Source organism: Tachypleus tridentatus, chromosome 10 (assembly GCF_004210375.1).
Source record: "Tachypleus tridentatus isolate NWPU-2018 chromosome 10, ASM421037v1, whole genome shotgun sequence".
NCBI classification, from domain to species: domain Eukaryota; kingdom Metazoa; phylum Arthropoda; class Merostomata; order Xiphosura; family Limulidae; genus Tachypleus; species Tachypleus tridentatus.
In genome coordinates this window covers 134,637,146-134,651,541 of record NC_134834.1, presented here as the reverse complement: position 1 = coordinate 134,651,541, position 14,396 = coordinate 134,637,146, and positions in this window count along the sequence as shown.

Below are 14,396 nucleotides of genomic sequence, written 5' to 3'. Positions count from 1 at the left end.
TTGAATGGTTGGTTGGTTTGGCATTTTATGGCGCAAAGCAACTAGGCTATCTGCTTTGAAAGATGGGCCTGGCATGGCCAAGCGCGTCAGGCGTGCGACTCCTAATCCGAGGGTCGCGGGTTCGCGCCCGCGTCGCACTAAACATGCTCACCCTCCAAGCCGTGGGGGCGTATAATGTGACGGTCAATCCCACTATTCGTTGGTAAAAGAGTAGCCCAAGAGTTGGCGGTGGGTGGTGATGACTAGCTGCCTTCCCTCTAGTCTTACACTGCTAAATTAGGGACGGCTAGCACAGATAGCCCTCGAGTAGCTTTGTGCGAAATTCAAAAAAGCAAATAAACAAACAAACAAGCTTTGAAAGAAGCGGTCGAAAATGTACTCGACTCTCCTAGGTCCTCAAAGCTAAAAAACCCGGTATCAAACGTGAGTCAAACAAGCCTTTGTATTCAACAGTTCTAGCTGATCAATATAATGCCTCTTTAAAAAAAAAAAAAATGCTGTTATCTATCTATATACCAGTGGCGTAGCTAGGGGGGGGGAAGGGGGTACATCTGTCTCCGGGCGCAGCATCGGGGGTGTGGGTGGGGCGCCAAATTGATGTTATATGATTGGGAATTATGGATATTTTGTCACGAGGGAGCGCGAAAACTGACTTTGTCCCCGGGGGCTGAAAATCCTAGCTACGCCTCTGCTATATACATACATATACATATCTAAAGACGAAATGTGTGTTTGTTTGCACCTTATTTGTGATATAGAGAAACCCACTTGGAAGTAAAAAATGTGTTTTCAAGATGATTAGTATGGGTATTAAAACTTTAGAATACAGAACAACGTTCGACCTTCTTAAGTCATCTGCAGTTGCACACTCTCTTTATTAACCTGAAGATGACCGAAGAAGGTCGAAACTTTGTTCCATAATTTATTTTAATTAAAGTTTTAATAATCATACCAACTGTCTTGAGAATACATGTTTGCGCCTTAACTCCTCCGAACCTTTGGGCCAACCTCAACCAAAATTTGTACGTAAACACTGTTAACTATCGGGAATTCTCTAAGCGGGTCAAAATTGAGCTTAACCCTATTTCTAATTTGTAAAACCTACTGAGTCAATATGAAACAATCTTGGCAGGATGACGCTTTAGACAACTTTAAATGTCCAAAAGACTTTCAAGATCAAAGTATAAAAGTTGTTGGATAGTTTTTCAAACAACTGTACTTTTTTCATGGCCAGTGAGATGTAGGGTGTTTAAGGATGGGATCACCTTAAAATCTCTATCTATCGGTATATGGAAAGTAAATTGCAAATATTGTTTTGAAGAACTTTTGTTATAATTTACAAATTTTGAGATAAACTTTCAATACAAGTTATTCTTTTAAAATGTATTATTGCTGTTAAATTTACATTGTTTTAATTAAGTTTAAATATTCCCCGTGACGAGTATTTCTGCTTGTAGTAAATAAAGCTCGAACAAAGAAGCCTATGCCCATTCAACTTGAGGTAATTGTGTTTGAGATACAGAAAGAATCAGATCGGTTTCTTCTATTCATTCCCTATAATGAAGACATTTGCAAAACTGTTGAACTAACAATAACATTCTAAATGAGAGATAAATCAATTATGGATCGTTTTAAACTCGATAATATTAAAAAAGGTTTTTGTTGTTGAAGGATTAAAAATAATATTTAGTTTCATTCCACAATCCCCCTGTCAAAGCATAGGCCATAAGTAAGTACACGTAACTTCCCGGACCTCTAGTACATGTATATTTAAACTTCTACAGGGTTTCATTCGTCAAATTATTTACACACAATACAAATTAATTAATATGGAAATAAAAATTACAAACACAAGATCGAATGTAGGAATTTTCAGACACTTTTAATTACACGTCTACATTACAAAATGTAATAGATGACCTTTTTTTTTTTTTTTTTTTTTACAATGGGCTTGCACAAGTATTGTGCTAAACATGGGAAACGTTTGTTTGTTGTGAATTGCATCTAATGTTAAGTTTAGGTTTCACGAAAGTGATGCAGCTTTTATAAGGAGAGAGAGTTTTACGTTTATTACCCCAATTTAAACAAGTTTAATACACATTAATCATTACAAATCTATAATTAAACGCATTTAGGTATAATAAACACTCATTTTAAATACTAACTCTACAACTGATGAAAAATAATATCAATTTCTAACGCTTTCAATTTTACTTTAAAACTTTCGTTCAAACTTCTTGCCAATATTTTACTCTTTCAAATGTAAACTTCTATAATGACTCTTGGAACATGACTGAAAATATTTAAGACATAAGTAAAAATGCATAATAGCAATTTAAACTGGAACTTAAAATTTCTTTAATTTACTTTACGATCAAAAGCTTGTTCTCTGAAAAGCATTATTTATAAAATAAAGGTTACTTGTAACACACAATATTATATCTTTAAATTTACCGTGATTTAATTTTTGGTCTGTACATTTCAGATACATAAAATTAAATTTGGCTCAGTAGGCTTCATTAACGAGAATTAAACTTTAGGGCCATGACTTCAGTTTGGCAAAGTATGCTAATTAATACTGTGCAAAGTTGAAACACACAACACGATGATTTCACTTATTTCATTTCATATACTGCTGGCCAAAATCTCAAGGCCAATGAACATAAAGAAAAAATATGCATTTGGCGTTCTTAGACTCAACCACTTATTTGAGTAGAGCTTCGAAATATGAAAATAAGAAAAAGGAAAAAAAAAAAACAAAAAAAAAAAACGTTTTAGCATTTAATAGGGAAAATGCGAACACTATGAAATTCGCTTAAATACTAGCTGGTCAAAAGTTTAAGACCATACTAAGACGAAGCGTTAATCGGTAAACACGTAACGAAAGTTAGTCATTTGTGTTCAAGCATTAGCGTTGTCAACATCTCCCACTGACATCTCCTGTGTTGGGTAAAAACATGGCAAAGGCTAAAAAGTTGACAGAGTTTGAACGCGGCAGAATTGTTGAACTGCAAAAGCAAGGTCTTTCTCAACGTACCATTGCTAGTGAGATTGGGCGTAGTAAAATTGGTCTTACAAATTTCTTAAAAGACCCTGAGGGATACGGAAGGAGAATTTTAAGTGGTCGGCCCAAGAAGATTTCGCCGGCGTTGAGCAGGAGGATTCAACGATTTGTCCGGCAAGACACCAGCGGATTGTCGAACCAGATTAAATTTTCAATTTATTTACAACAAATGGAACAATACAAAAGGCATGACAAGAGAAAAAACATTAAATATATACAAAAAACATTAAATAGACCCAAAACAAATAACATGAAATATATACAATTGAAAAATAAACAACATGGAATATATACAAAGAAAAAACATTAAATATATACAAAAAAACATTAAATAGATAAAAAAGAAAACAATAAAAACCATGAAGCGAGGGTGGAGGGAGGGCAGCTTAGAATCCAATCTCCACCCTACCCCCACCAACGCACAAAGTGGCAAGACGTCCGACCGCCAGAGACGAAAAAATTCCCAAGAACCCAGCCGCCAAAACTCCGCCTCAAGGCAAAATAACGGCCGATGTCTGGCCCTTCTCATCATCGAAAAGTACCACACTGGTGCCTGCTCAAAAACCAATTTGTTTCGAGCAAGCCAGATGACGTACTAAAAGATGGTATACTGAACAGGTATATGGTACAGTATGGTCTCCGCCGAGAGTGGCAGGACCCGGAAAAGGCGAGCAACCTTTTCCAGATCTTTGCCGACGTCGAACAGACGACCAACCTGTGCAAGATAGACTCCACCTGAGTGTGACACACTGGACACAACTTAGTCGCACAAGAATTCCACAGGTACGAACGCTCCCTCACTGGCAGGATGTTATGCACAACACGCCAGGTAAAAGCCTGGAGGTAGCTATCAACATGATGCAGTGCAACGTGGCACCAAACAACGTCCCACGGCAGAACAGGGTAGTGTCACTCAATCCTGTGGGTACATTCGGGAACTAGCAGGTGGTAGAGGGAACGGGAGCCCTTCGGTACATCGGCAGACACGGTACGACACCGCCGGATCGCCGCAGCAGCGTCAACGTACCAGGAAGGAGGGTATAAACACATAGGTGTCTGCAGGCCCAAAGGAACATTCGTGCCAACCAAGTATCTCGCAAGGTGGCAACAGGGATGACCCTCCAAAGACAGACAGCGAAAGGTAACAGACAGAAGAAGGGAAAGACACTGGGTCCAGACAGATGGGATACCTGAACCACCCCTGCGAGGTGGCAGCGTCAAGGAGAGCTGAGACACTGCCTCCAGCTTGCCACCCCACAGGAAGGCAAAGACATGACGCTCGATTGCTCGCACAGCGCAGTCATCCAGAGAAAGGGCAATCCTCAGGTACCAGACCAAGGAGAGGATCCTCCTCCTCACCACCTTCACCCTGTCAAACAAGTTAACAGGACAGTAGCAATAATCGTGCACTGCCATACCAACACGCTGAACCACCCCCTCCCAAGCAGTCCCAGGGCCCGCGAGAAAACGAACCCCGAAGCAAGTGATCGGGGAGGGGTCCAATCCAGACTAATTGGGGAGTCGGCAGACGAGGCCCATTTGCCAAATCCCCGCGCACGAGACTTGGAAATATTCAGCTGGGCAGTACTGGCCCGAGAGTATCGATGGACGATGGCCAGTGCTTAACCTAATGATGTGAAGTTCTCAAGTCACGCACGAACCCCCTGGCATCTGGAGGCCACGCAACGAGACCGAGTGGTACAGATGAAAGAGCAGGCACTTGATAACCAATACGTAAAGCATTGGGGACAACATACAGCCCTGATGGACCCCCTGTAACATGGGAAAGGAAGACGTCAGGTAACTGTAAACCAAGATCCTGCTCGAAGCAGTGGGGTACAAGGCTTGCACATACCAGACAAAAACTGGAGGAAGGCCACACCTCCCCAGAACGAACCACAGAAATCTATGGTGAACTCGATCAAAAGCTTTGCTCTGATCGAGGGACATAAAGACAGCAGGGATATTCCGATCTGTGATGTAGTGGAACAGGTCCCTGAGAAGCACCAGAGTTTGCTGGATACTTCTGCCCTGCACGCCGCGCGTCTGAGTGCAGTGAACCAAGGAAAGCATAACTGCACCCAAACAGGCACACAGGACCTTAGAAACAATCTTTGCATCCACGTTCAGGGGAGAAATTGGACACCACGAGTAAAATGGTCTTCAGAGTGACTGGGATCCTTACAAATAAGTGTAATTAGCCCATCCAGCGTTCCTGGTGGTTCAGACACCGTAGCCAGACAGTCGTTAAAAGTCCGATGAAAGAGGTTCCAACAACATGCTACACGTGGCTGTAAAATTCCACTGGCAGTCCATCCGGCCGAGGACACTTTCCAAGCAGCATGGACCGAATGGCTGACCAACACTCACCCAAGCTGATTGGTTTCATCAGCTGGTCGTGAAAGGAAGGGTCGATGGAGGGCAAAAACCGAGAAATGTCATCCCACAACCCTTCGTCCACGGGTGAAGCCAAAACGAAACGGCGGTAATAGCCGAGGCACGCATCCAGAATGTTGGATATGTCAGATGACGAATGACCATTCTCCAACACCAGACTCGAGATGTGTCTGATCTCAGCCATCTCCCGTGCCTTGCACAGTGGAACCCTGGTGCCAGTTCTGGGATCGAGCAATTCGATCAGACTAGAGATTTGGAGTGTCTCAATGTTCGAGAGGACCCAGCGATCCATTGGTCCTCCACGGGGCAAGGCAGCCAAGGTGTCCTGCTTGCCCTGCAAGGCCAGGCGGCGGGCCCGCAAAAGCCACATGCCAGCTTGCTACAGCAAGTAGGCACAGGCTTCCTTGAGACCCACCCACCAAGACTCGGTGATAGACTCGACAGAACAGAGCTCTCGAACAAGGGCAAGCAAATCGTCTCCAACCTCATCCTAGGCAAGGAGGGAGACGTTGAGCCTCCACACACCAGGACCCTGACAAACGGGGACAAAATCTCGGAATGTGGTAAGAAGTGCCCGATGGTCAGACTCATGAAACGAGACACCCCAACCCGGTGAATTGCAGCCGGCGTCTTCATGTTCAAACACACACGTCGGTTCCCGGTGCACACAGTCGAGCACGTCTGGTGCGCCTCATGTTCAAGTTTTTGCACAGTCTCATACGCTGACAATCCGCCCTTGACAACGTCATGGAACAACTCGAAGGGAACCGACTGGAGAGTCACCCACTTAATGGTCTGAAAAGCCGGCTCCACAGGCACACGCTGGTCGACCAAGGGAAAGGCCCCTTGTCCAGTAGGCGACGGGCGTGAGCGGCCGACGCTAGAGTCGCCACATAACGCCCGTTACCAAAATGCTGCAGACAATCAGTGTGGCTACCCCCGACAGCGGCGTTCACGGCGTCTATGACCACCGAGGGTAGCGTGGCCGCAGGCACCACAAAGCGAATAGATCGCGGCCGAACAGAGTACGGCCGGATGACCGTAGTCATACTGACCTACACGGTACGTACACACACACGACAAGACTGCTATACAGCATGGAAACCCCACAACACACGACACGACCAAGATTCACGGACAAAGCCGACACACGATACAGCACATGGTAAGAAACAACACAAACACCCGTAACGGCCACGGCAAACGACGACACCAAAATCATTGAGCTGAAGGAAATAACCCATGCAGAATGCAGCTCAAGAACAATAAGACGGCATCTACGAGAAAAAGGCTTTTAAAACCGTAAACGTCTTCAAAGGCCACGACTCCTTTCACATCACGAAACAACTCGGTTAAACTTTGTTGAGAAGCACCAAACACGGGACGTAGAAAAGTGGACGAAGTTTTTGTTTTCTGATAAGAAAAAGTTAACCTGGTGGTCGAGATGGCTTCCAACGTTACTGGCACGATAAGGATATCCCACCGGAGACATTTTTTACACGACACAGTGGAGGAGGTTCCATCATGATATGAGGTGCTTTTTCCTTCCATGGAACAATAGAGCTTCAGGTTATACAGGGGCGTCAAACAGCAACTGGCTACATTGGCATGTTGGAAAGAGCATCCTTATTGACTGAAAGCCCATGCTTGTGTGGAAATGACTGGATCTTTCAGCAGGACAATGCTGCAATCCACAATGCAAAAGCACAAAGGACTTTTTCATGGCGAATAACGTGATTCTTTTGGACCATCCAGCGTGTTCGCCCGAACTGAGCCCCATTGAAAATGTTTGAGGGTGGATGGCAAGGGAAGTCTATAGAAATGGACGTCAACTCCAAACAGTGCATGATCTTCATAAAGCCATCTTCACCACTCGGAATAACATTCCAGCCAGCTTCTGCAATCGCTTATATCGACAATGTCAAAGAGAATGTTTGAAGTTATTGACAATGACAGCCGTGCAACTCACTACTGAGACCTCTTGTTGGGCATTTCCTACCCTGTTTAGGACTTCTTTTTGGTATGGTTTTAAACTTTTGACCAGATAGTATTTAGGCTAATTTCACAGTGTTCACATTTTCCCTATTAAATGCTAAAAAAGATTTTTATTTTTATTTTCCCTTTTCTTATTTTCATCTTTCGAAGTTCTACTCAAATAAATGGTTGAATCTAACAACGCAAAATGCATATTTTTCTTTATGTTCATTGGCTTTAAGATTTTGGCCAGCAGTGTATGTATCAATACAGAATAACACACTGTAAATTAAGTACAAATACAATATATTAAGCATAAACTACTTGAAATTTCAATATTAATTATTAAAATATATTTTAAAATAAATGTATGCTTTATTAATTTTCAGTAATTTCAAAATATTGGTTCTGCACGAAATGAGATCAAAACTACAATGACAAAATATCATTAAATAAATACACTACCTACCATAAATCTGAACACGTTTTTTCCTCTCAGAAGCAAGTATAAAAAATTTATTTACACAAGTTGATGGGTTTGAAATAACGCATTAGAAAATAGTTATGAAGCAAAACGAAATTGTAACTTCTAAGTAGTGCTTTTTCTCATAGTTTTTAATAGTAGCTCACAATTTTTCTCTTTTGTTTCTTTAAAACTAATCAGAATTTATAGTTTTAAGTAATTTATAAACGGAAACAAATCATGCATCCGTTAGTGTTAGTAGAACTTGCATCTTTAAACTACCAAGAATAATAAGGCATTCAGTAAAACCATGTTGGGAATTATATTCAGAAACTTTCTTTGCTCCGGTGATAAGTCTAATAAGAGAACGCACATTACTATAACTATGTTTAGTAGCTCCAAAAAAGTATAGTGAAGCCCATACATTTTTAAAATTACTGTATATTTTTAAATTTAAGTAAAAACAACATATGGGATGTATGTGAAATTAAGTGCTAAATGATATTGGTTTCAAAACCTAGTTTATATCTCCTTATACTACGCAGTTTCTTCCATATGTTTTATAAGTTATATGTTCATTGTAGCACTTGCCTTTATTTTTGTGCAGATTTGGCAATTTCTAATTTTTAGGTGGGAATTTAAGAAAAATATATTATTTCAATTATTTTTATGCAGTTCTTTTAGTCCTCACAAAACCTCTATTTTGGTTCCTAGCTTTCACACCCTTTATCGTTATATTTTTTTTTATTTTTTTTTTGGAATTTCGCACAAAGCAACTCGAGGGCTATCTGTGCTAGCCGTCCCTAATTTAGCAGTGTAAGACTAGAGGGAAGGCAGCTAGTCATCACCACCCACCACCAACTCTTGGACTACTCTTTTACCAACGAATAGTGGGATTGACCGTCACATTATCACGCCCCCACGGCTGGGAGAGCGAGCATATTTTGGCGCGACTCGGGCGCGAACCCGCGACCCTCAGATTACGAAGCGCACGCCTTAACGCGCTAGGCCATGCCAGGCTTCTTATCGTTACAAGTATCAAGTCTTGGTCAGTTGTTATCTATTATATCAATTTTTAACATTTTTTTATTATGTTAGTAATCAGGTTTCAAAACTTGCATTATTTCTGGTTATGATTATCTAGGTTTGGTTTTTATTTCTGCTAGCATTTTTAATTAGTTTTTGTATCTTGAATATTATTATTTTAATTTCACTGATTAGGTTTTGAAGTGTAATTTTGTTAACGCCATGATTTAAGTGATCATAATTTGAGCTATGAACCTTTTTCTTGTTTGTATTTTGGCAGTCTTGTTTAGAACCTTAGATGATTTTTACTTTATGATTGATAAAGTTCTGAACCTCAGATTTTCTTTCTTTCAAAAAAGAAAATTATGTTAATTAAATTCATTGTTAGAACACAGCTCATATATTTTATCTTTAAAAGCAGAATACCTGTTTAGATAAACCTCTAAGGGTTGTATGTATGCGTGTGTTTTCTTATAGCAAAGCCACATCAGGCTATCTGCTGAGCCCATCGAGGGGAATCAAACCCCTGATTTTAGCGTTGTAAATCCTTAGACATACCGCTGTACTAGCAGGGGGCCTCTGAGGATTGTTCTTGTTGATATGTATGTATTAATAGAGTACACATGTACAAAAAAAACCTAACTACAGGTCACAGCACTTATCTCAATATTCTTAACACTCCCACTTAATTTTAAGTTTTACATAAACTTACAATTACTGTCAATAATCTTACAGTTATTCTAAATGTTTTACAATTACCTTCAATCTATTATTATAATTGTCACTTTATCTGGTTCATTTATCCATTGGTGCCAGTCCAACATTATCTCTGAACCTTTCAAATGCATTTCTAGCAAGTGACTTTGTAAGAATGTTAGCAGTAATACTGTTTGTGGGACAATATTTCAGTTTTACTGATCCGTTCTGCACACATTGGCGAATGAAGTGGTAACGAATATCAATGTGTTTTATTCTTGCATGACCCACTGGATTCTGTGCCATGGCGATTGTTCCTTGGTTATCTTCCATGATACGAACAGGGTCATCAACTTCAGAACCTATTTCTTGCAGTAGTCTTCTTAACGAACCAAGCGTGTTAAGGCGTGCGACTCGTAAGCTGAGGGTCGCGGGTTCGCATCCCGGTCGCGCCAAACATGCTCGCCCTCCCAGCCGTGGGGGCGTTATAATGTGACGGTCAATCCAACTATTCGTTGGTACAAGAGTAGCCCTTCCCTCTAGTCTTACACTGCTAAATTAGGGACGGCTAGCACAGATAGCCCTCGAGTAGCTTTATGCGAAATTCCAAAACAAACAGTCTTCTTAACCATACTGTTTTCTGTGCTAAAAGACTCAAGGTGAACAGGGCCATCGTAGATTGCTTTTTGCTAATCCAACTTACAGCTGCTCCTGCTTGAATGAAGATATTTCCTGATGTGGACTTCCTATCATCCAGGTCTCCAACAAAATCTGCATCTGAGTAACCACTAATGACGTCTCCTGGTACCTTTTCAAACTTAAGACTAAGATCAGCTGTTCCTTTCAAGTTACGTAGGATTCTCTTTGCTGCTGTCAAATGTGCTGTGTTGGACTGAGCATGATATTTCGATATTGCTCCCACTGCATATACAATATCTGGTCTTGTTCCCATTGCAGCATACAGAAGGCTGCCTACCAACGACTGGTACAAACTGATGTCAACCTGAGTGCTAACACCATCATCTTTTTGCAGTTTCACGTTTACATCTGATGGAGTTGCAACTGCCTTACACTCAGTCATTCCAAATTTCACCAGCATAGTTTGGATATACTGTCTTTGGTTTAACCGTACACAGCCATTATTTTCATCCTGAACAACACTGAGTCCAAGAATGTAATGGAGCTTTCCAAGGTCTTTCATGCAGAATTTTTCCTTCAGTGCTTTCTTTATAGTAATTATTTCATCATCACTATCAGCAACCAAAATAATATCATCCACATATACTCCAACTATTGCTAGATTTTCACCCTTCCGTATGTAAACACGTGGATCTGCTGAACTCTGAACAAATTCCAGTTCCATCATCTGTACATGAAATTTGTTCCAACAGTGTGGTGACTGTTTTAATCCACACAGTGATTTTTTTCAGTTTACACACAAGGTTTTCCTTCCCTGGAACAGCGTAGCCTTCTGGTTGTTCCATGTATATCTCTTCTTCCAGATGTCCATTCAAAAATGCAGTTATGACATCCATCTGAAAAAATTTTCAAGTTGTTCTGCACAGCAAATGCAATCAAGGAGCACATTGATGCATAGTGCACCACTGGGGAGAAGGTTTCCTCGTAATCCAGACCATAATTCTGCGAGTAACCTTTGACCGCCAAACATAAACTTCTCTACATTTCCAGTATTTCCATACTTAACTTTGAATACCCACTTACAACCTATAGGTTTTCTTCCAACTGGTAATTCCACCAGATCCCAGGTGTCATTTTCTTGTAAAAATTCAAATTTCAGATCTGTGACTGACTTCCACTCCTTTGCATTGTCGCTTGGCATTGCTTCACTTAATGTGCTTGGCTCTAACATACTGCATAAGTTTGCAGTGTGACAAACTGATTCATTTGCCGCTGCAATATCGGCATACTCATCATATCCATAGAGGATGGGATTTCCTGTTTCTTGCTGGTCGTTCAGCTTTATCTTCTGTTTCTTGGTTCACTATCCGTTCACTTGATGAGATATGCTCATTTGTCACAGGCTCTTGACCAAATTCTGTCTCATTAAAGATAACATCTCGCCGTATGAAAATCTTCCTGGATTTTCATCATACAGTCGATATCCCTTGGTGCAGTTATCATATCCAATGAAACGTACCTTCATAGACTTCATGTCTACTTTCTGTCTTGACGCATCTGGTACATGTGCATATGCAAGACATCTGAACACTTTCATGTGTTCTACATCTGGTTTCTTCCCATACCATCTTTTATTGCCAAAGTGGATACTCTGTTACCCACATTCGCTGCAGAAGCTACAGCTTCTTCCCAGTACATTCTTGGTAACTTAGCATGTGACAGCATACTTCTTGCTGATTCCACAAGAGTTCTGTTCCTTCTCTCAGCAACACCATTTTGTTCTGAACAGTATGCTACTGACATCTCATGATGAATGCCTCTTGACTTCAAATATTGCTGGAACTCATTTGACGTATATTCTCCGCAATTATCTGTGTGCAGGGTTTTTATACACTCTCCAGATTCAAGTACAACTTCTCAAATTCCTTGAATTTCTCAGACTTCTGTTTCAAGAAATACATTCTGCAGCATCTTGAGTAATCATCAATAAATGTAACAAAGTACTAGCTACCTCCAATAGATGGAGTTTGCATAGGACCACAGACATCACTGTGTACCAGTTGCAGTCTTCCCTTTGATCTGATTTCTCCCACTGACTTAAATGGCTTCCTGTGCATTTTACCTTAAGTGCATCCCTCACAGAAACTGGCTTCATCAGACTTCTGGAATTTGATTCCAGTTACATTTCCACTCCTGACAAGCTTCTGTAACTGTGAAACACTGATATGCCCAAGTTGTTGATGCCATATATCCAAACCATTCATGCTGCTGTTTGAGGCTACTGAGGCATTCTCAATAACATTGGTCTTATAGTCCAGTTGGTATAGACCATCATTCTTTCTTGTACCCATGCCATGGAGATGTCCTGATTTACCTCGGATGTAACAGCGATTAACTCCAAACTGCACAGTATTTCCTTTTTTAGTAGCACCTCCTACTGAAAATAGATTACCAGCTAATTTTGGTATATAAAGGAGACTCTGCAATGTGACATACTTTGAATTACTGACTTTAAATGTCATTTCTAGTTTACAGTTTCCAACTCCAAGAGCTTCAACAGTTCTTCCATCACCAATTCTAACTTGCTGAGGTGTGTTAAACTTGCGATAATTTGATAATATGTTCCTCTGGTGTGTCATATGCCTAGATGTACCAGAATCCACCAACCATTCCCCATTTCCTATTCCTTTATCCTGGTTTGTTACAAAGGCAACACCATTGTTTTCATCAGTATAATCTTCCACCACATTAATATCCACATTCTTAGCTATGTGGATATTTCCTTCAGTGTTGGACAATTGCATTTTATATGTCCTTCTCTGCAACACTTGTAGCTGTTACCCCTTTTCTTTGTTTTTTTGTGTTCCATGTGGTTTGAAGTTGCTGCGAGTGGCTAATGCAGTTGATGATGTTTCATTTGATATGGTCTTTTTCTTCTTTTGTTCTTCATTAATCAGTGCCTGTTGCATAAATTCTAATGAGATATCATCAATTTTGGTTTCCAAGACTGTTACAATTGTATCATAGCTAGCTGGCAGACTACCAAGTAAGGTAACAATATGATCTTCTTCTGCTATTTCTGCCCCAACCGCAGCAAGCTGATCCATTAATTCCTTCATTTGTTTCAAATGTTCCTGGACCATCATGCTTTCTTTCATCTCACATCGAAAATACTTCTTTTTCAGGAATACTTTATTGGTTAATGTGTTCCAATCAAAGTGAGCACGCAGTACATTCCATGCTTCCTTAGGAGTTGTGCACCTTGAATATTCAGAACAATTGTTGAAAATGTTCTTTCCCTTTTCCTGTTGAAATCTGCCCTTGTTTGATCATTGGCTGTCTCTGCCAATACCTCTGTTTCAGTCACATGGCCCCATAGGCCTTTTCCTCTCAATAAATGTTCCATTTGAAATTTTCATGTGGCCCAATTATTTTCTCCCAACTTATCAATTGATATTTTATCTTCCATTGTCAAACTATTTCAACCACAACTCTAATATTCCTTTCTTTGATTTAGATCTATTTATCCCTTTATATGAGTTGAGAAAATAGAGTGTCAATCAATATTTTACTTCCAGTTTATCTTGGTATTTCACAATGGCTTCCAGAGAAAGGAAACAAATCACCCAGCACTTGTGATAAAGTATCCATGTAAATCCTGTGCCAACAAAAAATTGTCATCCAAAACTGTTCTACAGTAATCCTCAGTATCTCCTGGATTACTTGTACTAACAATTTTAAAACAGTTTCATCTGTTTAAGCACTATTAGAGCATTCCTGGGCCCATAACCTGTTTATATGTGTTTATTAATCAAGTGCACATATACAAAAAAACAACAAAAAAACCTAACAGCACTTATCTCAATATTCTTAATAGTTCTTACTTGCAATGATATACTATAGATACTTAGTAAAGCCAAACATAAAACTAAATATGAAATTTGATATAAAATGTATTTTATAGTAAAAATGTGTGTGTTAGCAATCATCATCCAAAGTTGGTGGGCTTAGTTACTGCAATTTGCGGAACAACAAATGAAAACTGTTCAACAGTGTAGACTATTTTAACATTTTGTTCCAAGAAAAGTGATTAAAAAAAAGTCCCAACTTGTTTACTTCTATTTTATATACATTTAG